The sequence below is a fragment of the Mesoplodon densirostris genome, chromosome 20, assembly GCF_025265405.1.
Source record: "Mesoplodon densirostris isolate mMesDen1 chromosome 20, mMesDen1 primary haplotype, whole genome shotgun sequence".
NCBI classification, from domain to species: Eukaryota; Metazoa; Chordata; class Mammalia; order Artiodactyla; family Ziphiidae; genus Mesoplodon; species Mesoplodon densirostris.
The window spans coordinates 43,615,164-43,642,500 of NC_082680.1; positions in this window are offsets into that span (position 1 = coordinate 43,615,164).

Here is a 27,337-nt window from a genome sequence, read left to right on the forward strand (position 1 = left end):
AGTTTCAAGATGCATATTTCACGCACATTAGTGTTCTGCTTCCTTTGCTTTCTTTCTTTTTTGGTTAAAAAAACGGGAATAGAAAAAGTAAACCCTCAGAATGGGCGAAAACGATCGCAAACGAATCAATGGACAAAGGTTTAATCTCCAATATATATAAACAGCTCACGCAGCTTAATATTAATAAAAGAAACAACCCAATACAAAAATGGGCAGAAGATCTAAATAGACGTTTCTTCAAAGAAGTCACAGAGATGGCCAAGACGCACATGAAAAGCTGCTCAACATCACTAATTATTAGAGAAATGCAAATCCAAACGACAATGAGGTATGACCTCACACCTCTTAGAATCGGCATCATCAGAAAATCTACAAACAACAAATTCTGGGGAGGGTGTGGACAAAAGGACCCTCTTCCACTATTGGTGGGAAGGTAAATTGACACAGTCACTATGGAGAACACTATGGAGGTTCCTTTAAAAAACTAAAAAGAGAATTACCATAGGATCCAGCAATCCCACTTCTGGGCATATACCCAGAGAAAACCATAAATCAAAAAGACACATTCACCACAATGTTCATTGCAGCACTATTTACAATAGCCAGGTAATGGAAGCAACCTAAATGCCCACAGACAGACGAATGGATAAAGAAGTGGTACATATATAAAATGGAATATTACTCAGCCATAAAAAGGAATGAAACTGGGTCATTTGTAGAGAAGTTGATGGATCTAGAGACTGTCATACAGAGTGAAGTAAGTCAGAAAGAGAAAAACAAATATTGTATATTAATGCATATATGTGGAACCTAGAAAAATGGTACAGATGAACTGGTTTGCAGGGCAGAAATAGAGACACAGAGGTAGAGAACAAACGTATGGACACCAAGTGGGGGAAGCCATGGGGTGGTGGTGCTGGGATGAGTTGGGAGATTGGGATTGACCTGTATACATGCATATGCATAAAATAGATAACTAATAATAACCTGCTGTATAAAAAATGAATAAAATTAAATTTCAAAATTTTTTAAAAAAAATTGAAAATAAAACAGAAAAAAGTTCTTCCATTCACACAGATGTATTTATATGAATGAATTATTTCCATGCTTATATCTATAAATACATTAAACAGGAACAAAATGTAATTGGAACTAAAAAAGAAAAAAAACCTGAACCTAACAGTAATACAGAGGAAAACCCTACCAAGGCACTTGCTCCAGCGGTAAACAATTCTGAAATTGGTCAGAGGTGGGGAATCATCTCCCATACAGCCAGCAGCCCCGCCCCCCCCACGCAAGGAGCGTTCTCACTGCAAAGCTGGGGGACTGTGCCGAGTTCTCTGTGAGTAAACGTGAGCTGAGCCCCAGGCCAGCTGCTGCTGAACTGTTCCCACCCTTCCCAGGTAAAACACCTGAATATGTACAAGGGCTTGAAAGACTAGAGGAAGGGCCGTGGAGCCACACCAGCGACAGCACGCAGGCCAACTTGCTGCCTGCAGGCCAGCCAGGATGGTCCTGGACCCGGGAGCTCTTCGGGAAGCTTTCCATTTCCCTGCCTGAGATACCCCTCCTGTCCCGGCACCCACTCCCTTTTTTCCTTCCTCACCTCAGCCCAGAGAGAAATTTCAGTGGAAATTATGGGTGAAACATCCTCTTCTTTACAGGTGGCAGCCTGGCAACTCCTGCAGAAAGTCCAGCAGAGACCCACTCACACCGGGCCACCAACAGAGCCGTGGACCCTCACACCCTCCCACCAGCACAGCCCCGAGACTGCTGACGGGGCACAGAATATGGAGTCAGGCACAGCTGCAGGGGCTATTGCTGCCTGGAGTGCTGTTTATATTGACCTCAACCCAGGCACACCTGGGGAGGGCTTGCCGGCAGGGTCAGGCTGCCCAGGTCAGCTAATGCTCAGCCCTCAGGGAATCACATTGCAGAAAATGGACCTCGCTAAGACACAATATTAGCCAAGGGAAAAAAGGACACAATATCATTTGCAGCACCGTAGATGAGTCTAGAGGTAATCACGTGACTTGTAGTAAGTCAGAAAGTGAAAGACACATATCGTAGGATATCACTTATAGGTGTTACCTAAAAATTGATACCAGGGCAGATATTTCCACGGAGAAGGGCAATCACAGATTCATTAAACAAACTTATGGTTCACCAATGGAAAGGTGTGAGGATTGGATTCATTACGATCTTGGGGTTAACAGACATATACAAACACAGATGAAATATATAATCACCAAAGACCTACGGAATACCAAGAGAAGACTACTCAACATTCTGTCATAACGTACATGGGAACAGGATCCCAGGAAGAACAGACATATGTATATGTGTAAAAGAACCACATCTTGAACACCTACAACAAGCCAAACATTGTCATCAAACTTGCTGTAATAAAAAAATAAAAAATTAAATTTAAAACACGAACAAGAAGTAGTGAGACAAACTTGAGGGGCATTCTCCTGGCACATTCCATTCTAAATTCCAATCTAGAACACGACTTCCATTGAGGCTCTGTGCCCTAGTAACCAGATTTGGTAAGGGAGAACTGCTGCCACCTTGTGGCCGTTTCACACAACAGCAGCTTTAATTCCAACGCTAATGGTCAGTGGATATTCAAAATCATTGCAGGCCTGTAAATGACACCTGCAATGAAAACAAATCCTGGGGTCATATATCGACCAAAAAATTCAAAAGACGTCCATATTTCAAAACGACAGTTTCAAGAGGCATATTTCACGCACATTAGTGTTCTGCTTCCTTTGCTTTCTTTCTTTTTTGGTTAAAAAAACGGGAATAGAAAAAGTCAACCCTCAGAATGGGCGAAAACGATCGCAAACGAATCAATGGACAAAGGTTTAATCTCCAATATATATAAACAGCTCACGCAGCTTAATATTAATAAAAGAAACAACCCAATACAAAAATGGGCAGAAGATCTAAATAGACGTTTCTTCAAAGAAGTCACAGAGATGGCCAAGACGCACATGAAAAGCTGCTCAACATCACTAATTATTAGAGAAATGCAAATCCAAACGACAATGAGGTATGACCTCACACCTCTTAGAATCGGCATCATCAGAAAATCTACAAACAAAAAATTCTGGGGAAGGTGTGGACAAAAGGAACCCTCTTCCACTATTGTTGGGAAGGTAAATTGATACAGTCACTATGGAGAACAGTATGGAGGTTCCTTTAAAAAACTAAAAAGAGAATTACCATAGGATCCAGCAATCCCACTTCTGGGCATATACCCAGAGAAAACCATAAATCAAAAAGACACATTCACCACAATGTTCATTGCAGCACTATTTACAATAGCCAGGTAATGGAAGCAACCTAAATGCCCACAGACAGACGAATGGATAAAGAAGTGGTACATATATAAAATGGAATATTACTCAGCCATAAAAAGGAATGAAACTGGGTCATTTGTAGAGAAGTTGATGGATCTAGAGACTGTCATACAGAGTGAAGTAAGTCAGAAAGAGAAAAACAAATATTGTATATTAATGCATATATGTGGAACCTAGAAAAATGGTACAGATGAACTGGTTTGCAGGGCAGAAATAGAGACACAGAGGTAGAGAACAAACGTATGGACACCAAGTGGGGGAAGCCATGGGGTGGTGGTGCTGGGATGAGTTGGGAGATTGGGATTGACCTGTATACATGCATATGCATAAAATAGATAACTAATAATAACCTGCTGTATAAAAAATGAATAAAATTAAATTTCAAAATTTTTTAAAAAAAATTGAAAATAAAACAGAAAAAAGTTCTTCCATTCACACAGATGTATTTATATGAATGAATTATTTCCATGCTTATATCTATAAATACATTAAACAGGAACAAAATGTAATTGGAACTAAAAAAGAAAAAAAACCTGAACCTAACAGTAATACAGAGGAAAACCCTACCAAGGCACTTGCTCCAGCGGTAAACAATTCTGAAATTGGTCAGAGGTGGGGAATCATCTCCCATACAGCCAGCAGCCCCGCCCCCCCCACGCAAGGAGCGTTCTCACTGCAAAGCTGGGGGACTGTGCCGAGTTCTCTGTGAGTAAACGTGAGCTGAGCCCCAGGCCAGCTGCTGCTGAACTGTTCCCACCCTTCCCAGGTAAAACACCTGAATATGTACAAGGGCTTGAAAGACTAGAGGAAGGGCCGTGGAGCCACACCAGCGACAGCACGCAGGCCAACTTGCTGCCTGCAGGCCAGCCAGGATGGTCCTGGACCCGGGAGCTCTTCGGGAAGCTTTCCATTTCCCTGCCTGAGATACCCCTCCTGTCCCGGCACCCACTCCCTTTTTTCCTTCCTCACCTCAGCCCAGAGAGAAATTTCAGTGGAAATTATGGGTGAAACATCCTCTTCTTTACAGGTGGCAGCCTGGCAACTCCTGCAGAAAGTCCAGCAGAGACCCACTCACACCGGGCCACCAACAGAGCCGTGGACCCTCACACCCTCCCACCAGCACAGCCCCGAGACTGCTGACGGGGCACAGAATATGGAGTCAGGCACAGCTGCAGGGGCTATTGCTGCCTGGAGTGCTGTTTATATTGACCTCAACCCAGGCACACCTGGGGAGGGCTTGCCGGCAGGGTCAGGCTGCCCAGGTCAGCTAATGCTCAGCCCTCAGGGAATCACATTGCAGAAAATGGACCTCGCTAAGACACAATATTAGCCAAGGGAAAAAAGGACACAATGCCATTTGCAGCACCGTAGATGAGTCTAGAGGTAATCACGTGACTTGTAGTAAGTCAGAAAGTGAAAGACACATATCGTAGGATATCACTTATAGGTGTTACCTAAAAATTGATACCAGGGCAGATATTTCCACGGAGAAGGGCAATCACAGATTCATTAAAAAAACTTATGGTTCACCAATGGAAAGGTGTGAGGATTGGATTCATTACGATCTTGGGGTTAACAGACATATACAAACACAGATGAAATATATAATCACCAAAGACCTACGGAATACCAAGAGAAGACTACTCAACATTCTGTCATAACGTACATGGGAACAGGATCCCAGGAAGAACAGACATATGTATATGTGTAAAAGAACCACATCTTGAACACCTACAACAAGCCAAACATTGTCATCAAACTTGCTGTAATAAAAAAATAAAAAATTAAATTTAAAACACGAACAAGAAGTAGTGAGACAAACTTGAGGGGCATTCTCCTGGCACATTCCATTCTAAATTCCAATCTAGAACACGACTTCCATTGAGGCTCTGTGCCCTAGTAACCAGATTTGGTAAGGGAGAACTGCTGCCACCTTGTGGCCGTTTCACACAACAGCAGCTTTAATTCCAACGCTAATGGTCAGTGGATATTCAAAATCATTGCAGGCCTGTAAATGACACCTGCAATGAAAACAAATCCTGGGGTCATATATCGACCAAAAAATTCAAAAGACGTCCATATTTCAAAACGACAGTTTCAAGATGCATATTTCACGCACATTAGTGTTCTGCTTCCTTTGCTTTCTTTCTTTTTTGGTTAAAAAAACGGGAATAGAAAAAGTAAACCCTCAGAATGGGCGAAAACGATCGCAAACGAATCAATGGACAAAGGTTTAATCTCCAATATATATAAACAGCTCACGCAGCTTAATATTAATAAAAGAAACAACCCAATACAAAAATGGGCAGAAGATCTAAATAGACGTTTCTTCAAAGAAGTCACAGAGATGGCCAAGACGCACATGAAAAGCTGCTCAACATCACTAATTATTAGAGAAATGCAAATCCAAACGACAATGAGGTATGACCTCACACCTCTTAGAATCGGCATCATCAGAAAATCTACAAACAACAAATTCTGGGGAGGGTGTGGACAAAAGGACCCTCTTCCACTATTGGTGGGAAGGTAAATTGACACAGTCACTATGGAGAACACTATGGAGGTTCCTTTAAAAAACTAAAAAGAGAATTACCATAGGATCCAGCAATCCCACTTCTGGGCATATACCCAGAGAAAACCATAAATCAAAAAGACACATTCACCACAATGTTCATTGCAGCACTATTTACAATAGCCAGGTAATGGAAGCAACCTAAATGCCCACAGACAGACGAATGGATAAAGAAGTGGTACATATATAAAATGGAATATTACTCAGCCATAAAAAGGAATGAAACTGGGTCATTTGTAGAGAAGTTGATGGATCTAGAGACTGTCATACAGAGTGAAGTAAGTCAGAAAGAGAAAAACAAATATTGTATATTAATGCATATATGTGGAACCTAGAAAAATGGTACAGATGAACTGGTTTGCAGGGCAGAAATAGAGACACAGAGGTAGAGAACAAACGTATGGACACCAAGTGGGGGAAGCCATGGGGTGGTGGTGCTGGGATGAGTTGGGAGATTGGGATTGACCTGTATACATGCATATGCATAAAATAGATAACTAATAATAACCTGCTGTATAAAAAATGAATAAAATTAAATTTCAAAATTTTTTAAAAAAAATTGAAAATAAAACAGAAAAAAGTTCTTCCATTCACACAGATGTATTTATATGAATGAATTATTTCCATGCTTATATCTATAAATACATTAAACAGGAACAAAATGTAATTGGAACTAAAAAAGAAAAAAAACCTGAACCTAACAGTAATACAGAGGAAAACCCTACCAAGGCACTTGCTCCAGCGGTAAACAATTCTGAAATTGGTCAGAGGTGGGGAATCATCTCCCATACAGCCAGCAGCCCCGCCCCCCCCACGCAAGGAGCGTTCTCACTGCAAAGCTGGGGGACTGTGCCGAGTTCTCTGTGAGTAAACGTGAGCTGAGCCCCAGGCCAGCTGCTGCTGAACTGTTCCCACCCTTCCCAGGTAAAACACCTGAATATGTACAAGGGCTTGAAAGACTAGAGGAAGGGCCGTGGAGCCACACCAGCGACAGCACGCAGGCCAACTTGCTGCCTGCAGGCCAGCCAGGATGGTCCTGGACCCGGGAGCTCTTCGGGAAGCTTTCCATTTCCCTGCCTGAGATACCCCTCCTGTCCCGGCACCCACTCCCTTTTTTCCTTCCTCACCTCAGCCCAGAGAGAAATTTCAGTGGAAATTATGGGTGAAACATCCTCTTCTTTACAGGTGGCAGCCTGGCAACTCCTGCAGAAAGTCCAGCAGAGACCCACTCACACCGGGCCACCAACAGAGCCGTGGACCCTCACACCCTCCCACCAGCACAGCCCCGAGACTGCTGACGGGGCACAGAATATGGAGTCAGGCACAGCTGCAGGGGCTATTGCTGCCTGGAGTGCTGTTTATATTGACCTCAACCCAGGCACACCTGGGGAGGGCTTGCCGGCAGGGTCAGGCTGCCCAGGTCAGCTAATGCTCAGCCCTCAGGGAATCACATTGCAGAAAATGGACCTCGCTAAGACACAATATTAGCCAAGGGAAAAAAGGACACAATGCCATTTGCAGCACCGTAGATGAGTCTAGAGGTAATCACGTGACTTGTAGTAAGTCAGAAAGTGAAAGACACATATCGTAGGATATCACTTATAGGTATTACCTAAAAATTGATACCAGGGCAGATATTTCCACGGAGAAGGGCAATCACAGATTCATTAAAAAAACTTATGGTTCACCAATGGAAAGGTGTGAGGATTGGATTCATTACGATCTTGGGGTTAACAGACATATACAAACACAGATGAAATATATAATCACCAAAGACCTACGGAATACCAAGAGAAGACTACTCAACATTCTGTCATAACGTACATGGGAACAGGATCCCAGGAAGAACAGACATATGTATATGTGTAAAAGAACCACATCTTGAACACCTACAACAAGCCAAACATTGTCATCAAACTTGCTGTAATAAAAAAATAAAAAATTAAATTTAAAACACGAACAAGAAGTAGTGAGACAAACTTGAGGGGCATTCTCCTGGCACATTCCATTCTAAATTCCAATCTAGAACACGACTTCCATTGAGGCTCTGTGCCCTAGTAACCAGATTTGGTAAGGGAGAACTGCTGCCACCTTGTGGCCGTTTCACACAACAGCAGCTTTAATTCCAACGCTAATGGTCAGTGGATATTCAAAATCATTGCAGGCCTGTAAATGACACCTGCAATGAAAACAAATCCTGGGGTCATATATCGACCAAAAAATTCAAAAGACGTCCATATTTCAAAACGACAGTTTCAAGAGGCATATTTCACGCACATTAGTGTTCTGCTTCCTTTGCTTTCTTTCTTTTTTGGTTAAAAAAACGGGAATAGAAAAAGTCAACCCTCAGAATGGGCGAAAACGATCGCAAACGAATCAATGGACAAAGGTTTAATCTCCAATATATATAAACAGCTCACGCAGCTTAATATTAATAAAAGAAACAACCCAATACAAAAATGGGCAGAAGATCTAAATAGACGTTTCTTCAAAGAAGTCACAGAGATGGCCAAGACGCACATGAAAAGCTGCTCAACATCACTAATTATTAGAGAAATGCAAATCCAAACGACAATGAGGTATGACCTCACACCTCTTAGAATCGGCATCATCAGAAAATCTACAAACAACAAATTCTGGGGAGGGTGTGGACAAAAGGAACCCTCTTCCACTATTGGTGGGAAGGTAAATTGACACAGTCACTATGGAGAACACTATGGAGGTTCCTTTAAAAAACTAAAAAGAGAATTACCCTAGGATCCAGCAATCCCACTTCTGGGCATATACCCAGAGAAAACCATAAATCAAAAAGACACATTCACCACAATGTTCATTGCAGCACTATTTACAATAGCCAGGTAATGGAAGCAACCTAAATGCCCACAGACAGACGAATGGATAAAGAAGTGGTACATATATAAAATGAAATATTACTCAGCCATAAAAAGGAATGAAACTGGGTCATTTGTAGAGAAGTCGATGGATCTAGAGACTGTCATACAGAGTGAAGTAAGTCAGAAAGAGAAAAACAAATATTGTATATTAATGCATATATGTGGAACCTAGAAAAATGGTACAGATGAACTGGTTTGCAGGGCAGAAATAGAGACACAGAGGTAGAGAACAAACGTATGGACACCAAGTGGGGGAAGCCATGGGGTGGTGGTGTTGGGATGAGTTGGGAGATTGGGATTGACCTGTATACATGCATATGCATAAAATAGATAACTAATAATAACCTGCTGTATAAAAAATAAATACAATTAAATTTCAAAATTTTTAAAAATAAAATTTAAAAAAAACAGAAAAAAGTTTTTCCATTCACACAGATGTATTTATATGAATGAATTATTTCCATGCTTATATCTATAAATACATAAAACAGGAACAAGATGTAATTGGAACGAAAAAAGAAAAAAAAACCTGAACCTAACAGTTATACAGAGGAAATCCCTACCAAGGCACTTGCTCCAGCGGTAAACAATTCTGAAATTGGTCAGAGGTGGGGAATCATCTCCCATACAGCCAGCAGCCCCGCCCACCCCACGCGTGGAGCGTCCTCATTTCAAAGCTGGGGGACCGTGCGGAGGTCTCTGTGAGTAAACGTGAGCTGAGCCCCAGGCCAGCTGCTGCTGAACTGTTCCCACCCTTCCCAGGTAAAACAGCTGAATATGTACAAGGGCTTGAAAGCCTAGAGGAAGGGCCGTGGAGCCACACCAGTGAAAGCACGTAGGCCAACTTGCTGCCTGCAGGCCAGCCAGGATGGTCCTGGCCCCAGGCGCTCTTCTGGAAGATTTCCATTTCCCTGCCTGAGATACCCCTCCTGTCCCGGCACCCACTCCCTTTTTTCCTTCCTCACCTCAGCCCAGAGAGAAATTCCAGTGGAAGTTATGGGTGACACAACCTCTTCTTTACAGGTGGCAGCCTGGCAACTCCTGCAGAAAGTCCAGCAGAGACCCACTCACACCGGGCCACCAACAAAGCCGTGGACCCTCACACCCTCCCACCAGCACAGCCCCGAGACTGCTGACGGGGCAGAGAATATGGAGTCAGGCACAGCTGCAGGTGCTATTGCTGCCTGGAGTGCTGTTTATATTGACCTCAACCCAGGCACACCTGGGGAGGGCTTGTCGACAGGGTCAGGCTGCCCAGGTCAGCTAATCCTCAGCCCTCAGGGAATCACATTGCAGAAAATGGACCTCGCTAAGACAGAATATTAGCCAAGGGTAAAAAGGACACAATATCATTTGCAGCACCGTAGATGAGTCTAGAGGTAATCACCTGACTTGTAGTAAGTCAGAAAGTGAAAGACACATATCGTAGGATATCACTTATAGGTGTTACCTAAAAATTGATACCAGGGCAGATATTTCCACGGAGAAGGGCAATCACAGATTCATTAAACAAACTTATGGTTCACCAATGGAAAGGTGTGAGGATTGGATTCATTACGATCTTGGGGTTAACAGACATATACAAACACAGATGAAATATATAATCACCAAAGACCTACGGAATACCAAGAGAAGACTACTCAACATTCTGTCATAACGTACATGGGAACAGGATCCCAGGAAGAACAGACATATGTATATGTGTAAAAGAACCACATCTTGAACACCTACAACAAGCCAAACATTGTCATCAAACTTGCTGTAATAAAAAAATAAAAAATTAAATTTAAAACACGAACAAGAAGTAGTGAGACAAACTTGAGGGGCATTCTCCTGGAACATTCCATTCTAAATTCCAATCTAGAACACGACTTCCATTGAGGCTCTGTGCCCTAGTAACCAGATTTGGTAAGGTAGAACTGCTGCCACCTTGTGGCCGTTTCACACAACAGCAGCTTTAATTCCAGCGCTAATTGTCAGTGGATATTCAAAATCATTGCAGGCCTGTAAATGACACCTGCAATGAAAACAAATCCTGGGGTCATATATCGACCAAAAAATTCAAAAGACGTCCATATTTCAAAACGACAGTTTCAAGAGGCATATTTCACGCACATTAGTGTTCTGCTTCCTTTGCTTTCTTTCTTTTTTGGTTAAAAAAACGGGAATGGAAAAAGGCAACCCTCAGAATGGGCGAAAACGATCGCAAACGAATCAATGGACAAAGGTTTAATCTCCAATATATATAAACAGCTCACGCAGCTTAATATTAATAAAAGAAACAACCCAATACAAAAATGGGCAGAAGATCTAAATAGACGTTTCTTCAAAGAAGTCACAGAGATGGCCAAGACGCACATGAAAAGCTGCTCAACATCACTAATTATTAGAGAAATGCAAATCCAAACGACAATGAGGTATGACCTCACACCTCTTAGAATCGGCATCATCAGAAAATCTACAAACAACAAATTCTGGGGAGGGTGTGGACAAAAGGAACCCTCTTCCACTATTGGTGGGAAGGTAAATTGACACAGTCACTATGGAGAACACTATGGAGGTTCCTTTAAAAAACTAAAAAGAGAATTACCATAGGATCCAGCAATCCCACTTCTGGGCATATACCCAGAGAAAACCATAAATCAAAACGACACATTCACCACAATGTTCATTGCAGCACTATTTACAATAGCCAGGTAATGGAAGCAACCTAAATGCCCACAGACAGACGAATGGATAAAGAAGTAGTACATATATAAAATGGAATATTACTCAGCCATAAAAAGGAATGAAACTGGGTCATTTGTAGAGAAGTCGATGGATCTAGAGACTGTCATACAGAGTGAAGTAAGTCAGAAAGAGAAAAACAAATATTGTATATTAATGCATATATGTGGAACCTAGAAAAATGGTACAGATGAACTGGTTTGCAGGGCAGAAATAGAGACACAGAGGTAGAGAACAAACGTATGGACACCAAGTGGGGGAAGCCATGGGGTGGTGGTGTTGGGATGAGTTGGGAGATTGGGATTGACCTGTATACATGCATATGCATAAAATAGATAACTAATAATAACCTGCTGTATAAAAAAATAAATACAATTAAATTTCAAAATTTTTAAAAATAAAATTGAAAAAAAAAACAGAAAAAAGTTTTTCCATTCACACAGATGTATTTATATGAATGAATTATTTCCATGCTTATATCTATAAATACATAAAACAGGAACAAGATGTAATTGGAACGAAAAAAGAAGAAAAACCCTGAACCTAAGAGTTATACAGAGGAAAACCCTACCAAGGCACTTGCTCCAGCGGTAAACAATTCTGAAATTGGTCAGAGGTGGGGAATCATCTCCCATACAGCCAGCAGCCCCGCCCCCCCCACGCAAGGAGCGTTCTCACTGCAAAGCTGGGGGACTGTGCCGAGTTCTCTGTGAGTAAACGTGAGCTGAGCCCCAGGCCAGCTGCTGCTGAACTGTTCCCACCCTTCCCAGGTAAAACACCTGAATATGTACAAGGGCTTGAAAGCCTAGAGGAAGGGCCGTGGAGCCACACCAGCGACAGCACGCAGGCCAACTTGCTGCCTGCAGGCCAGCCAGGATGGTCCTGGACCCGGGAGCTCTTCGGGAAGCCTTCCATTTCCCTGCCTGAGATACCCCTCCTGTCCCGGCCCCCACTCCCTTTTTTCCTTCCTCACCTCAGCCCAGAGAGAAATTCCAGTGGAAATTATGGGTGAAACATCCTCTTCTTTACAGGTGGCAGCCTGGCAACTCCTGCAGAAAGTCCAGCAGAGACCCACTCACACCGGGCCACCAACAAAGCCGTGGACCCTCACACCCTCCCACCAGCACAGCCCCGAGACTGCTGACGGGGCACAGAATATGGAGTCAGGCACAGCTGCAGGGGCTATTGCTGCCTGGAGTGCTGTTTATATTGACCTCAACCCAGGCACACCTGGGGAGGGCTTGCCGGCAGGGTCAGGCTGCCCAGGTCAGCTAATGCTCAGCCCTCAGGGAATCACATTGCAGAAAATGGACCTCGCTAAGACAAAATATTAGCCAAGGAAAAAAAGGACACAATGCCATTTGCAGCACCGTAGATGAGTCTAGAGGTAATCACGTGACTTGTAATAAGTCAGAAAGTGAAAGACACATATCGTAGGATATCACTTATAGGTGTTACCTAAAAATTGATACCAGGGCAGATATTTCCACGGAAAAGGGCAATCACAGATTCATTAAACAAACTTATGGTTCACCAATGGAAAAGTGTGAGGATTGGATTCATTACGATCTTGGGGTTAACAGACCTATACATACTCAGGTGAAATATATAATCACCAAAGACCTACGGAATACCAAGAGAAGACTACTCAACATTCTGTCATAACGTACATGGGAACAGGATCCCAGTAAGAACAGACATATTATATGTGTAAAAGAACCACATCTTGCACACCTACAACAAGCCAAACGTTGACATTAAACTTTCTGTAATAAAAAATAAAAAATTAAATTAAAAACACGAACAAGAAGTAGTGAGACAAACTTGATGGGCATTCTCCTGGCACATTCCATTCTAAATTCCAATCTAGAACATGACTTCCATTGAGGCTCTGTTGCCCTAGTAACCAGATTTGGTAAGGGAGAACTGCTGCCACCTTGTGGCCGTTTCACACAACAGCAGCTTTAATCCCAGCACTAATGGTCAGTGGATATTCAAAATCATTGCAGGCCTGTAAATGACACCTGCCCTGAAAACAAATCCTGGGGTCATATATCGACCAAAAAATTCAAAAGACGTCCATATTTCAAAACGACAGTTTCAAGAGGCATATTTCACGCACATTAGTGTTCTGCTTCCTTTGCTTTCTTTCTTTTTTGGTTAAAAAAACGGGAATGGAAAAAGGCAACCCTCAGAATGGGCGAAAACAATCGCAAATGAATCAAGGGACAAAGGTTTAATCTCCAATATATATAAACAGCTCACGCAGCTTAATATTAATAAAAGAAACAACCCAATACAAAAATGGGCAGAAGATCTAAATAGACGTTTCTTCAAAGAAGTCACAGAGATGGCCAAGACGCACATGAAAAGCTGCTCAACATCACTAATTATTAGAGAAATGCAAATCCAAATGACAATGAGGTATGACCTCACACCTCTTAGAATCGGCATCATCAGAAAATCTACAAACAAAAAATTCTGGGGAAGGTGTGGACAAAAGGAACCCTCTTCCACTATTGTTGGGAAGGTAAATTGATACAGTCACTATGGAGAACAGTATGGAGGTTCCTTTAAAAAACTAAAAAGAGAATTACCATAGGATCCAGCAATCCCACTTCTGGGCATATACCCAGAGAAAACCATAAATCAAAAAGACACATTCACCACAATGTTCATTGCAGCACTATTTACAATAGCCAGGTAATGGAAGCAACCTAAATGCCCACAGACAGACGAATGGATAAAGAAGTGGTACATATATAAAATGGAATATTACTCAGCCATAAAAAGGAATGAAACTGGGTCATTTGTAGAGAAGTTGATGGATCTAGAGACTGTCATACAGAGTGAAGTAAGTCAGAAAGAGAAAAACAAATATTGTATATTAATGCATATATGTGGAACCTAGAAAAATGGTACAGATGAACTGGTTTGCAGGGCAGAAATAGAGACACAGAGGTAGAGAACAAACGTATGGACACCAAGTGGGGGAAGCCATGGGGTGGTGGTGCTGGGATGAGTTGGGAGATTGGGATTGACCTGTATACATGCATATGCATAAAATAGATAACTAATAATAACCTGCTGTATAAAAAATGAATAAAATTAAATTTCAAAATTTTTTTAAAAAAATTGAAAATAAAACAGAAAAAAGTTCTTCCATTCACACAGATGTATTTATATGAATGAATTATTTCCATGCTTATATCTATAAATACATAAAACAGGAACAAAATGTAATTGGAACTAAAAAAGAAAAAAAACCTGAACCTAACAGTTATACAGAGGAAAACCCTACCAAGGCACTTGCTCCAGCGGTAAACAATTCTGAAATTGGTCAGAGGTGGGGAATCATCTCCCATACAGCCAGCAGCCCCGCCCCCCCCCACGCAAGGAGCGTTCTCACTGCAAAGCTGGGGGACTGTGCCGAGTTCTCTGTGAGTAAACGTGAGCTGAGCCCCAGGCCAGCTGCTGCTGAACTGTTCCCACCCTTCCCAGGTAAAACACCTGAATATGTACAAGGGCTTGAAAGCCTAGAGGAAGGGCCGTGGAGCCACACCAGCGACAGCACGCAGGCCAACTTGCTGCCTGCAGGCCAGCCAGGATGGTCCTGGACCCGGGAGCTCTTCTGGAAGCTTTCCATTTCCCTGCCTGAGATACCCCTCCTGTCCCGGCACCCACTCCCTTTTTTCCTTCCTCACCTCAGCCCAGAGAGAAATTCCAGTGGAAATTATGGGTGAAACATCCTCTTCTTTACAGGTCGCAGCCTGGCAACTCCTGCAGAAAGTCCAGCAGAGACCCACTCACACCGGGCCACCAACAAAGCCGTGGACCCTCACACCCTCCCACCAGCACAGCCCCGAGACTGCTGACGGGGCAGAGAATATGGAGTCAGGCACAGCTGCAGGGGCTATTGCTGCCTGGAGTGCTGTTTATATTGACCTCAACCCAGGCACACCTGGGGAGGGCTTGCCGGCAGGGTCAGGCTGCCCAGGTCAGCTAATGCTCAGCCCTCAGGGAATCACATTGCAGAAAATGGACCTCGCTAAGACACAATATTAGCCAAGGGAAAAAAGGACACAATGCCATTTGCAGCACCGTAGATGAGTCTAGAGGTAATCACGTGACTTGTAGTAAGTCAGAAAGTGAAAGACACATATCGTAGGATATCACTTATAGGTGTTACCTAAAAATTGATACCAGGGCAGATATTTCCACGGAGAAGGGCAATCACAGATTCATTAAACAAACTTATGGTTCACCAATGGAAAGGTGTGAGGATTGGATTCATTACGATCTTGGGGTTAACAGACATATACAAACACAGATGAAATATATAATCACCAAAGACCTACGGAATACCAAGAGAAGACTACTCAACATTCTGTCATAACGTACATGGGAACAGGATCCCAGGAAGAACAGACATATGTATATGTGTAAAAGAACCACATCTTGAACACCTACAACAAGCCAAACATTGTCATCAAACTTGCTGTAATAAAAAAATAAAAAATTAAATTTAAAACACGAACAAGAAGTAGTGAGACAAACTTGAGGGGCATTCTCCTGGCACATTCCATTCTAAATTCCAATCTAGAACACGACTTCCATTGAGGCTCTGTGCCCTAGTAACCAGATTTGGTAAGGGAGAACTGCTGCCACCTTGTGGCCGTTTCACACATCAGCAGCTTTAATTCCAACGCTAATGGTCAGTGGATATTCAAAATCATTGCAGGCCTGTAAATGACACCTGCAATGAAAACAAATCCTGGGGTCATATATCGACCAAAAAATTCAAAAGACGTCCATATTTCAAAACGACAGTTTCAAGAGGCATATTTCACGCACATTAGTGTTCTGCTTCCTTTGCTTTCTTTCTTTTTTGGTTAAAAAAACGGGAATAGAAAAAGTCAACCCTCAGAATGGGCGAAAACGATCGCAAACGAATCAATGGACCAAGGTTTAATCTCCAATATATATAAACAGCTCACGCAGCTTAATATTAATAAAAGAAACAACCCAATACAAAAATGGGCAGAAGATCTAAATAGACGTTTCTTCAAAGAAGTCACAGAGATGGCCAAGACGCACATGAAAAGCTGCTCAACATCACTAATTATTAGAGAAATGCAAATCCAAACGACAATGAGGTATGACCTCACACCTCTTAGAATCGGCATCATCAGAAAATCTACAAACAACAAATTCTTGGGAGGGTGTGGACAAAAGGAACCCTCTTCCACTATTGGTGGGAAGGTAAATTGACACAGTCACTATGGAGAACACTATGGAGGTTCCTTTAAAAAACTAAAAAGAGAATTACCATAGGATCCAGCAATCCCACTTCTGGGCATATACCCAGAGAAAACCATAAATCAAAAAGACACATTCACCACAATGTTCATTGCAGCACTATTTACAATAGCCAGGTAATGGAAGCAACCTAAATGCCCACAGACAGACGAATGGATAAAGAAGTGGTACATATATAAAATGGAATATTACTCAGCCATAAAAAGGAATGAAACTGGGTAATTTGTAGAGAAGTCGATGGATCTAGAGACTGTCATACAGAGTGAAGTAAGTCAGAAAGAGAAAAACAAATATTGTATATTAATGCATATATGTAGAACCTAGAAAAATGGTACAGATAAACTGGTTTGCAGGGCAGAAATAGAGACACAGAGGTAGAGAACAAACGTATGGACACCAAGTGGGGGAAGCCATGGGGTGGTGGTGTTGGGATGAGTTGGGAGATTGGGATTGACCTGTATACATGCATATGCATAAAATAGATAACTAATAATAACCTGCTGTATAAAAAAATAAATACAATTAAATTTCAAAATTTTTAAAAATAAAATTGAAAAAAAAACAGAAAAAAGTTTTTCCATTCACACAGATGTATTTATATGAATGAATTATTTCCATGCTTATATCTATAAATACATAAAACAGGAACAAGATGTAATTGGAACGAAAAAAGAAGAAAAACCCTGAACCTAAGAGTTATACAGAGGAAAACCCTACCAAGGCACTTGCTCCAGCGGTAAACAATTCTGAAATTGGTCAGAGGTGGGGAATCATCTCCCATACAGCCAGCAGCCCCGCCCCCCCCACGCAAGGAGCGTTCTCACTGCAAAGCTGGGGGACTGTGCCGAGTTCTCTGTGAGTAAACGTGAGCTGAGCCCCAGGCCAGCTGCTGCTGAACTGTTCCCACCCTTCCCAGGTAAAACACCTGAATATGTACAAGGGCTTGAAAGCCTAGAGGAAGGGCCGTGGAGCCACACCAGCGACAGCACGCAGGCCAACTTGCTGCCTGCAGGCCAGCCAGGATGGTCCTGGACCCGGGAGCTCTTCGGGAAGCTTTCCATTTCCCTGCCTGAGATACCCCTCCTGTCCCGGCACCCACTCCCTTTTTTCCTTCCTCACCTCAGCCCAGAGAGAAATTCCAGTGGAAATTATGGGTGAAACATCCTCTTCTTTACAGGTGGCAGCCTGGCAACTCCTGCAGAAAGTCCAGCAGAGACCCACTCACACCGGGCCACCAACAAAGCCGTGGACCCTCACACCCTCCCACCAGCACAGCCCCGAGACTGCTGACGGGGCAGAGAATATGGAGTCAGGCACAGCTGCAGGGGCTATTGCTGCCTGGAGTGCTGTTTATATTGACCTCAACCCAGGCACACCTGGGGAGGGCTTGCCGGCAGGGTCAGGCTGCCCAGGTCAGCTAATGCTCAGCCCTCAGGGAATCACATTGCAGAAAATGGACCTCGCTAAGACACAATATTAGCCAAGGGAAAAAAGGACACAATGCCATTTGCAGCACCGTAGATGAGTCTAGAGGTAATCACGTGACTTGTAGTAAGTCAGAAAGTGAAAGACACATATCGTAGGATATCACTTATAGGTGTTACCTAAAAATTGATACCAGGGCAGATATTTCCACGGAGAAGGGCAATCACAGATTCATTAAAAAAACTTATGGTTCACCAATGGAAAGGTGTGAGGATTGGATTCATTACGATCTTGGGGTTAACAGACATATACAAACACAGATGAAATATATAATCACCAAAGACCTACGGAATACCAAGAGAAGACTACTCAACATTCTGTCATAACGTACATGGGAACAGGATCCCAGGAAGAACAGACATATGTATATGTGTAAAAGAACCACATCTTGCACACCTACAACAAGCCAAACGTTGACATCAAACTTGCTGTAATAAAAATTAAAAAATTAAATTAAAAACACGAACAAGAAGTAGTGAGACAAACTTGAGGGGCATTCTCCTGGCACATTCCATTCTAAATTCCAATCTAGAACACGACTTCCATTGAGGCTCTGTTGCCCTAGTAACCAGATTGGTAAGGGAGAACTGCTGCCACCTTGTGGCCGTTTCACACAACAGCAGCTTTAATCCCAGCACTAATGGTCAGTGGATATTCAAAATCATTGCAGGCCTGTAAATGACACCTGCCCTGAAAACAAATCCTGGGGTCATATATCGACCAAAAATTTCAAAAGACGTCCATATTTCAAAACGACAGTTTCAAGAGGCATATTTCACGCACATTAGTGTTCTGCTTCCTTTGCTTTCTTTCTTTTTTGGTTAAAAAAACGGGAATGGAAAAAGGCAACCCTCAGAATGGGTGAAAACGATCGCAAACGAATCAATGGACAAAGGTTTAATCTCCAATATATATAAACAGCTCACGCAGCTTAATATTAATAAAAGAAACAACCCAATACAAAAATGGGCAGAAGATCTAAATAGACGTTTCTTCAAAGAAGTCACAGAGATGGCCAAGACGCACATGAAAAGCTGCTCAACATCACTAATTATTAGAGAAATGCAAATCCAAACGACAATGAGGTATGACCTCACACCTCTTAGAATCGGCATCATCAGAAAATCTACAAACAACAAATTCTGGGGAGGGTGTGGACAAAAGGAACCCTCTTCCACTATTGGTGGGAAGGTAAATTGACACAGTCACTATGGAGAACACTATGGAGGTTCCTTTAAAAAACTAAAAAGAGAATTACCATAGGATCCAGCAATCCCACTTCTGGGCATATACCCAGAGAAAACCATAAATCAAAACGACACATTCACCACAATGTTCATTGCAGCACTATTTACAATAGCCAGGTAATGGAAGCAACCTAAATGCCCACAGACAGACGAATGGATAAAGAAGTAGTACATATATAAAATGGAATATTACTCAGCCATAAAAAGGAATGAAACTGGGTCATTTGTAGAGAAGTCGATGGATCTAGAGACTGTCATACAGAGTGAAGTAAGTCAGAAAGAGAAAAACAAATATTGTATATTAATGCATATATGTGGAACCTAGAAAAATGGTACAGATGAACTGGTTTGCAGGGCAGAAATAGAGACACAGAGGTAGAGAACAAACGTATGGACACCAAGTGGGGGAAGCCATGGGGTGGTGGTGTTGGGATGAGTTGGGAGATTGGGATTGACCTGTATACATGCATATGCATAAAATAGATAACTAATAATAACCTGCTGTATAAAAAAATAAATACAATTAAATTTCAAAATTTTTAAAAATAAAATTGAAAAAAAAAACAGAAAAAAGTTTTTCCATTCACACAGATGTATTTATATGAATGAATTATTTCCATGCTTATATCTATAAATACATAAAACAGGAACAAGATGTAATTGGAACGAAAAAAGAAGAAAAACCCTGAACCTAAGAGTTATACAGAGGAAAACCCTACCAAGGCACTTGCTCCAGCGGTAAACAATTCTGAAATTGGTCAGAGGTGGGGAATCATCTCCCATACAGCCAGCAGCCCCGCCCCCCCCACGCAAGGAGCGTTCTCACTGCAAAGCTGGGGGACTGTGCCGAGTTCTCTGTGAGTAAACGTGAGCTGAGCCCCAGGCCAGCTGCTGCTGAACTGTTCCCACCCTTCCCAGGTAAAACACCTGAATATGTACAAGGGCTTGAAAGCCTAGAGGAAGGGCCGTGGAGCCACACCAGCGACAGCACGCAGGCCAACTTGCTGCCTGCAGGCCAGCCAGGATGGTCCTGGACCCGGGAGCTCTTCGGGAAGCCTTCCATTTCCCTGCCTGAGATACCCCTCCTGTCCCGGCCCCCACTCCCTTTTTTCCTTCCTCACCTCAGCCCAGAGAGAAATTCCAGTGGAAATTATGGGTGAAACATCCTCTTCTTTACAGGTGGCAGCCTGGCAACTCCTGCAGAAAGTCCAGCAGAGACCCACTCACACCGGGCCACCAACAAAGCCGTGGACCCTCACACCCTCCCACCAGCACAGCCCCGAGACTGCTGACGGGGCACAGAATATGGAGTCAGGCACAGCTGCAGGGGCTATTGCTGCCTGGAGTGCTGTTTATATTGACCTCAACCCAGGCACACCTGGGGAGGGCTTGCCGGCAGGGTCAGGCTGCCCAGGTCAGCTAATGCTCAGCCCTCAGGGAATCACATTGCAGAAAATGGACCTCGCTAAGACAAAATATTAGCCAAGGAAAAAAAGGACACAATGCCATTTGCAGCACCGTAGATGAGTCTAGAGGTAATCACGTGACTTGTAATAAGTCAGAAAGTGAAAGACACATATCGTAGGATATCACTTATAGGTGTTACCTAAAAATTGATACCAGGGCAGATATTTCCACGGAAAAGGGCAATCACAGATTCATTAAACAAACTTATGGTTCACCAATGGAAAAGTGTGAGGATTGGATTCATTACGATCTTGGGGTTAACAGACCTATACATACTCAGGTGAAATATATAATCACCAAAGACCTACGGAATACCAAGAGAAGACTACTCAACATTCTGTCATAACGTACATGGGAACAGGATCCCAGTAAGAACAGACATATTATATGTGTAAAAGAACCACATCTTGCACACCTACAACAAGCCAAACGTTGACATTAAACTTTCTGTAATAAAAAATAAAAAATTAAATTAAAAACACGAACAAGAAGTAGTGAGACAAACTTGATGGGCATTCTCCTGGCACATTCCATTCTAAATTCCAATCTAGAACATGACTTCCATTGAGGCTCTGTTGCCCTAGTAACCAGATTTGGTAAGGGAGAACTGCTGCCACCTTGTGGCCGTTTCACACAACAGAAGCTTTAATCCCAGCACTAATGGTCAGTGGATATTCAAAATCATTGCAGGCCTGTAAATGACACCTGCCCTGAAAACAAATCCTGGGGTCATATATCGACCAAAAAATTCAAAAGACGTCCATATTTCAAAACGACAGTTTCAAGAGGCATATTTCACGCACATTAGTGTTCTGCTTCCTTTGCTTTCTTTCTTTTTTGGTTAAAAAAACGGGAATGGAAAAAGGCAACCCTCAGAATGGGCGAAAACAATCGCAAATGAATCAAGGGACAAAGGTTTAATCTCCAATATATATAAACAGCTCACGCAGCTTAATATTAATAAAAGAAACAACCCAATACAAAAATGGGCAGAAGATCTAAATAGACGTTTCTTCAAAGAAGTCACAGAGATGGCCAAGACGCACATGAAAAGCTGCTCAACATCACTAATTATTAGAGAAATGCAAATCCAAATGACAATGAGGTATGACCTCACACCTCTTAGAATCGGCATCATCAGAAAATCTACAAACAAAAAATTCTGGGGAAGGTGTGGACAAAAGGAACCCTCTTCCACTATTGTTGGGAAGGTAAATTGATACAGTCACTATGGAGAACAGTATGGAGGTTCCTTTAAAAAACTAAAAAGAGAATTACCATAGGATCCAGCAATCCCACTTCTGGGCATATACCCAGAGAAAACCATAAATCAAAAAGACACATTCACCACAATGTTCATTGCAGCACTATTTACAATAGCCAGGTAATGGAAGCAACCTAAATGCCCACAGACAGACGAATGGATAAAGAAGTGGTACATATATAAAATGGAATATTACTCAGCCATAAAAAGGAATGAAACTGGGTCATTTGTAGAGAAGTTGATGGATCTAGAGACTGTCATACAGAGTGAAGTAAGTCAGAAAGAGAAAAACAAATATTGTATATTAATGCATATATGTGGAACCTAGAAAAATGGTACAGATGAACTGGTTTGCAGGGCAGAAATAGAGACACAGAGGTAGAGAACAAACGTATGGACACCAAGTGGGGGAAGCCATGGGGTGGTGGTGCTGGGATGAGTTGGGAGATTGGGATTGACCTGTATACATGCATATGCATAAAATAGATAACTAATAATAACCTGCTGTATAAAAAATGAATAAAATTAAATTTCAAAATTTTTTTAAAAAAATTGAAAATAAAACAGAAAAAAGTTCTTCCATTCACACAGATGTATTTATATGAATGAATTATTTCCATGCTTATATCTATAAATACATAAAACAGGAACAAAATGTAATTGGAACTAAAAAAGAAAAAAAACCTGAACCTAACAGTTATACAGAGGAAAACCCTACCAAGGCACTTGCTCCAGCGGTAAACAATTCTGAAATTGGTCAGAGGTGGGGAATCATCTCCCATACAGCCAGCAGCCCCGCCCCCCCCCACGCAAGGAGCGTTCTCACTGCAAAGCTGGGGGACTGTGCCGAGTTCTCTGTGAGTAAACGTGAGCTGAGCCCCAGGCCAGCTGCTGCTGAACTGTTCCCACCCTTCCCAGGTAAAACACCTGAATATGTACAAGGGCTTGAAAGCCTAGAGGAAGGGCCGTGGAGCCACACCAGCGACAGCACGCAGGCCAACTTGCTGCCTGCAGGCCAGCCAGGATGGTCCTGGACCCGGGAGCTCTTCTGGAAGCTTTCCATTTCCCTGCCTGAGATACCCCTCCTGTCCCGGCACCCACTCCCTTTTTTCCTTCCTCACCTCAGCCCAGAGAGAAATTCCAGTGGAAATTATGGGTGAAACATCCTCTTCTTTACAGGTCGCAGCCTGGCAACTCCTGCAGAAAGTCCAGCAGAGACCCACTCACACCGGGCCACCAACAAAGCCGTGGACCCTCACACCCTCCCACCAGCACAGCCCCGAGACTGCTGACGGGGCAGAGAATATGGAGTCAGGCACAGCTGCAGGGGCTATTGCTGCCTGGAGTGCTGTTTATATTGACCTCAACCCAGGCACACCTGGGGAGGGCTTGCCGGCAGGGTCAGGCTGCCCAGGTCAGCTAATGCTCAGCCCTCAGGGAATCACATTGCAGAAAATGGACCTCGCTAAGACACAATATTAGCCAAGGGAAAAAAGGACACAATGCCATTTGCAGCACCGTAGATGAGTCTAGAGGTAATCACGTGACTTGTAGTAAGTCAGAAAGTGAAAGACACATATCGTAGGATATCACTTATAGGTGTTACCTAAAAATTGATACCAGGGCAGATATTTCCACGGAGAAGGGCAATCACAGATTCATTAAACAAACTTATGGTTCACCAATGGAAAGGTGTGAGGATTGGATTCATTACGATCTTGGGGTTAACAGACATATACAAACACAGATGAAATATATAATCACCAAAGACCTACGGAATACCAAGAGAAGACTACTCAACATTCTGTCATAACGTACATGGGAACAGGATCCCAGGAAGAACAGACATATGTATATGTGTAAAAGAACCACATCTTGAACACCTACAACAAGCCAAACATTGTCATCAAACTTGCTGTAATAAAAAAATAAAAAATTAAATTTAAAACACGAACAAGAAGTAGTGAGACAAACTTGAGGGGCATTCTCCTGGCACATTCCATTCTAAATTCCAATCTAGAACACGACTTCCATTGAGGCTCTGTGCCCTAGTAACCAGATTTGGTAAGGGAGAACTGCTGCCACCTTGTGGCCGTTTCACACATCAGCAGCTTTAATTCCAACGCTAATGGTCAGTGGATATTCAAAATCATTGCAGGCCTGTAAATGACACCTGCAATGAAAACAAATCCTGGGGTCATATATCGACCAAAAAATTCAAAAGACGTCCATATTTCAAAACGACAGTTTCAAGAGGCATATTTCACGCACATTAGTGTTCTGCTTCCTTTGCTTTCTTTCTTTTTTGGTTAAAAAAACGGGAATAGAAAAAGTCAACCCTCAGAATGGGCGAAAACGATCGCAAACGAATCAATGGACCAAGGTTTAATCTCCAATATATATAAACAGCTCACGCAGCTTAATATTAATAAAAGAAACAACCCAATACAAAAATGGGCAGAAGATCTAAATAGAGGTTTCTTCAAAGAAGTCACAGAGATGGCCAAGACGCACATGAAAAGCTGCTCAACATCACTAATTATTAGAGAAATGCAAATCCAAACGACAATGAGGTATGACCTCACACCTCTTAGAATCGGCATCATCAGAAAATCTACAAACAACAAATTCTTGGGAGGGTGTGGACAAAAGGAACCCTCTTCCACTATTGGTGGGAAGGTAAATTGACACAGTCACTATGGAGAATACTATGGAGGTTCCTTTAAAAAACTAAAAAGAGAATTACCATAGGATCCAGCAATCCCACTTCTGGGCATATACCCAGAGAAAACCATAAATCAAAAAGACACATTCACCACAATGTTCATTGCAGCACTATTTACAATAGCCAGGTAATGGAAGCAACCTAAATGCCCACAGACAGACGAATGGATAAAGAAGTGGTACATATATAAAATGGAATATTACTCAGCCATAAAAAGGAATGAAACTGGGTAATTTGTAGAGAAGTCGATGGATCTAGAGACTGTCATACAGAGTGAAGTAAGTCAGAAAGAGAAAAACAAATATTGTATATTAATGCATATATGTAGAACCTAGAAAAATGGTACAGATAAACTGGTTTGCAGGGCAGAAATAGAGACACAGAGGTAGAGAACAAACGTATGGACACCAAGTGGGGGAAGCCATGGGGTGGTGGTGTTGGGATGAGTTGGGAGATTGGGATTGACCTGTATACATGCATATGCATAAAATAGATAACTAATAATAACCTGCTGTATAAAAAAATAAATACAATTAAATTTCAAAATTTTTAAAAATAAAATTGAAAAAAAAACAGAAAAAAGTTTTTCCATTCACACAGATGTATTTATATGAATGAATTATTTCCATGCTTATATCTATAAATACATAAAACAGGAACAAGATGTAATTGGAACGAAAAAAGAAGAAAAACCCTGAACCTAAGAGTTATACAGAGGAAAACCCTACCAAGGCACTTGCTCCAGCGGTAAACAATTCTGAAATTGGTCAGAGGTGGGGAATCATCTCCCATACAGCCAGCAGCCCCGCCCCCCCCACGCAAGGAGCGTTCTCACTGCAAAGCTGGGGGACTGTGCCGAGTTCTCTGTGAGTAAACGTGAGCTGAGCCCCAGGCCAGCTGCTGCTGAACTGTTCCCACCCTTCCCAGGTAAAACACCTGAATATGTACAAGGGCTTGAAAGCCTAGAGGAAGGGCCGTGGAGCCACACCAGCGACAGCACGCAGGCCAACTTGCTGCCTGCAGGCCAGCCAGGATGGTCCTGGACCCGGGAGCTCTTCGGGAAGCTTTCCATTTCCCTGCCTGAGATACCCCTCCTGTCCCGGCACCCACTCCCTTTTTTCCTTCCTCACCTCAGCCCAGAGAGAAATTCCAGTGGAAATTATGGGTGAAACATCCTCTTCTTTACAGGTGGCAGCCTGGCAACTCCTGCAGAAAGTCCAGCAGAGACCCACTCACACCGGGCCACCAACAAAGCCGTGGACCCTCACACCCTCCCACCAGCACAGCCCCGAGACTGCTGACGGGGCAGAGAATATGGAGTCAGGCACAGCTGCAGGGGCTATTGCTGCCTGGAGTGCTGTTTATATTGACCTCAACCCAGGCACACCTGGGGAGGGCTTGCCGGCAGGGTCAGGCTGCCCAGGTCAGCTAATGCTCAGCCCTCAGGGAATCACATTGCAGAAAATGGACCTCGCTAAGACACAATATTAGCCAAGGGAAAAAAGGACACAATGCCATTTGCAGCACCGTAGATGAGTCTAGAGGTAATCACGTGACTTGTAGTAAGTCAGAAAGTGAAAGACACATATCGTAGGATATCACTTATAGGTGTTACCTAAAAATTGATACCAGGGCAGATATTTCCACGGAGAAGGGCAATCACAGATTCATTAAAAAAACTTATGGTTCACCAATGGAAAGGTGTGAGGATTGGATTCATTACGATCTTGGGGTTAACAGACATATACAAACACAGATGAAATATATAATCACCAAAGACCTACGGAATACCAAGAGAAGACTACTCAACATTCTGTCATAACGTACATGGGAACAGGATCCCAGGAAGAACAGACATATGTATATGTGTAAAAGAACCACATCTTGCACACCTACAACAAGCCAAACGTTGACATCAAACTTGCTGTAATAAAAATTAAAAAATTAAATTAAAAACACGAACAAGAAGTAGTGAGACAAACTTGAGGGGCATTCTCCTGGCACATTCCATTCTAAATTCCAATCTAGAACACGACTTCCATTGAGGCTCTGTTGCCCTAGTAACCAGATTGGTAAGGGAGAACTGCTGCCACCTTGTGGCCGTTTCACACAACAGCAGCTTTAATCCCAGCACTAATGGTCAGTGGATATTCAAAATCATTGCAGGCCTGTAAATGACACCTGCCCTGAAAACAAATCCTGGGGTCATATATCGACCAAAAATTTCAAAAGACGTCCATATTTCAAAACGACAGTTTCAAGAGGCATA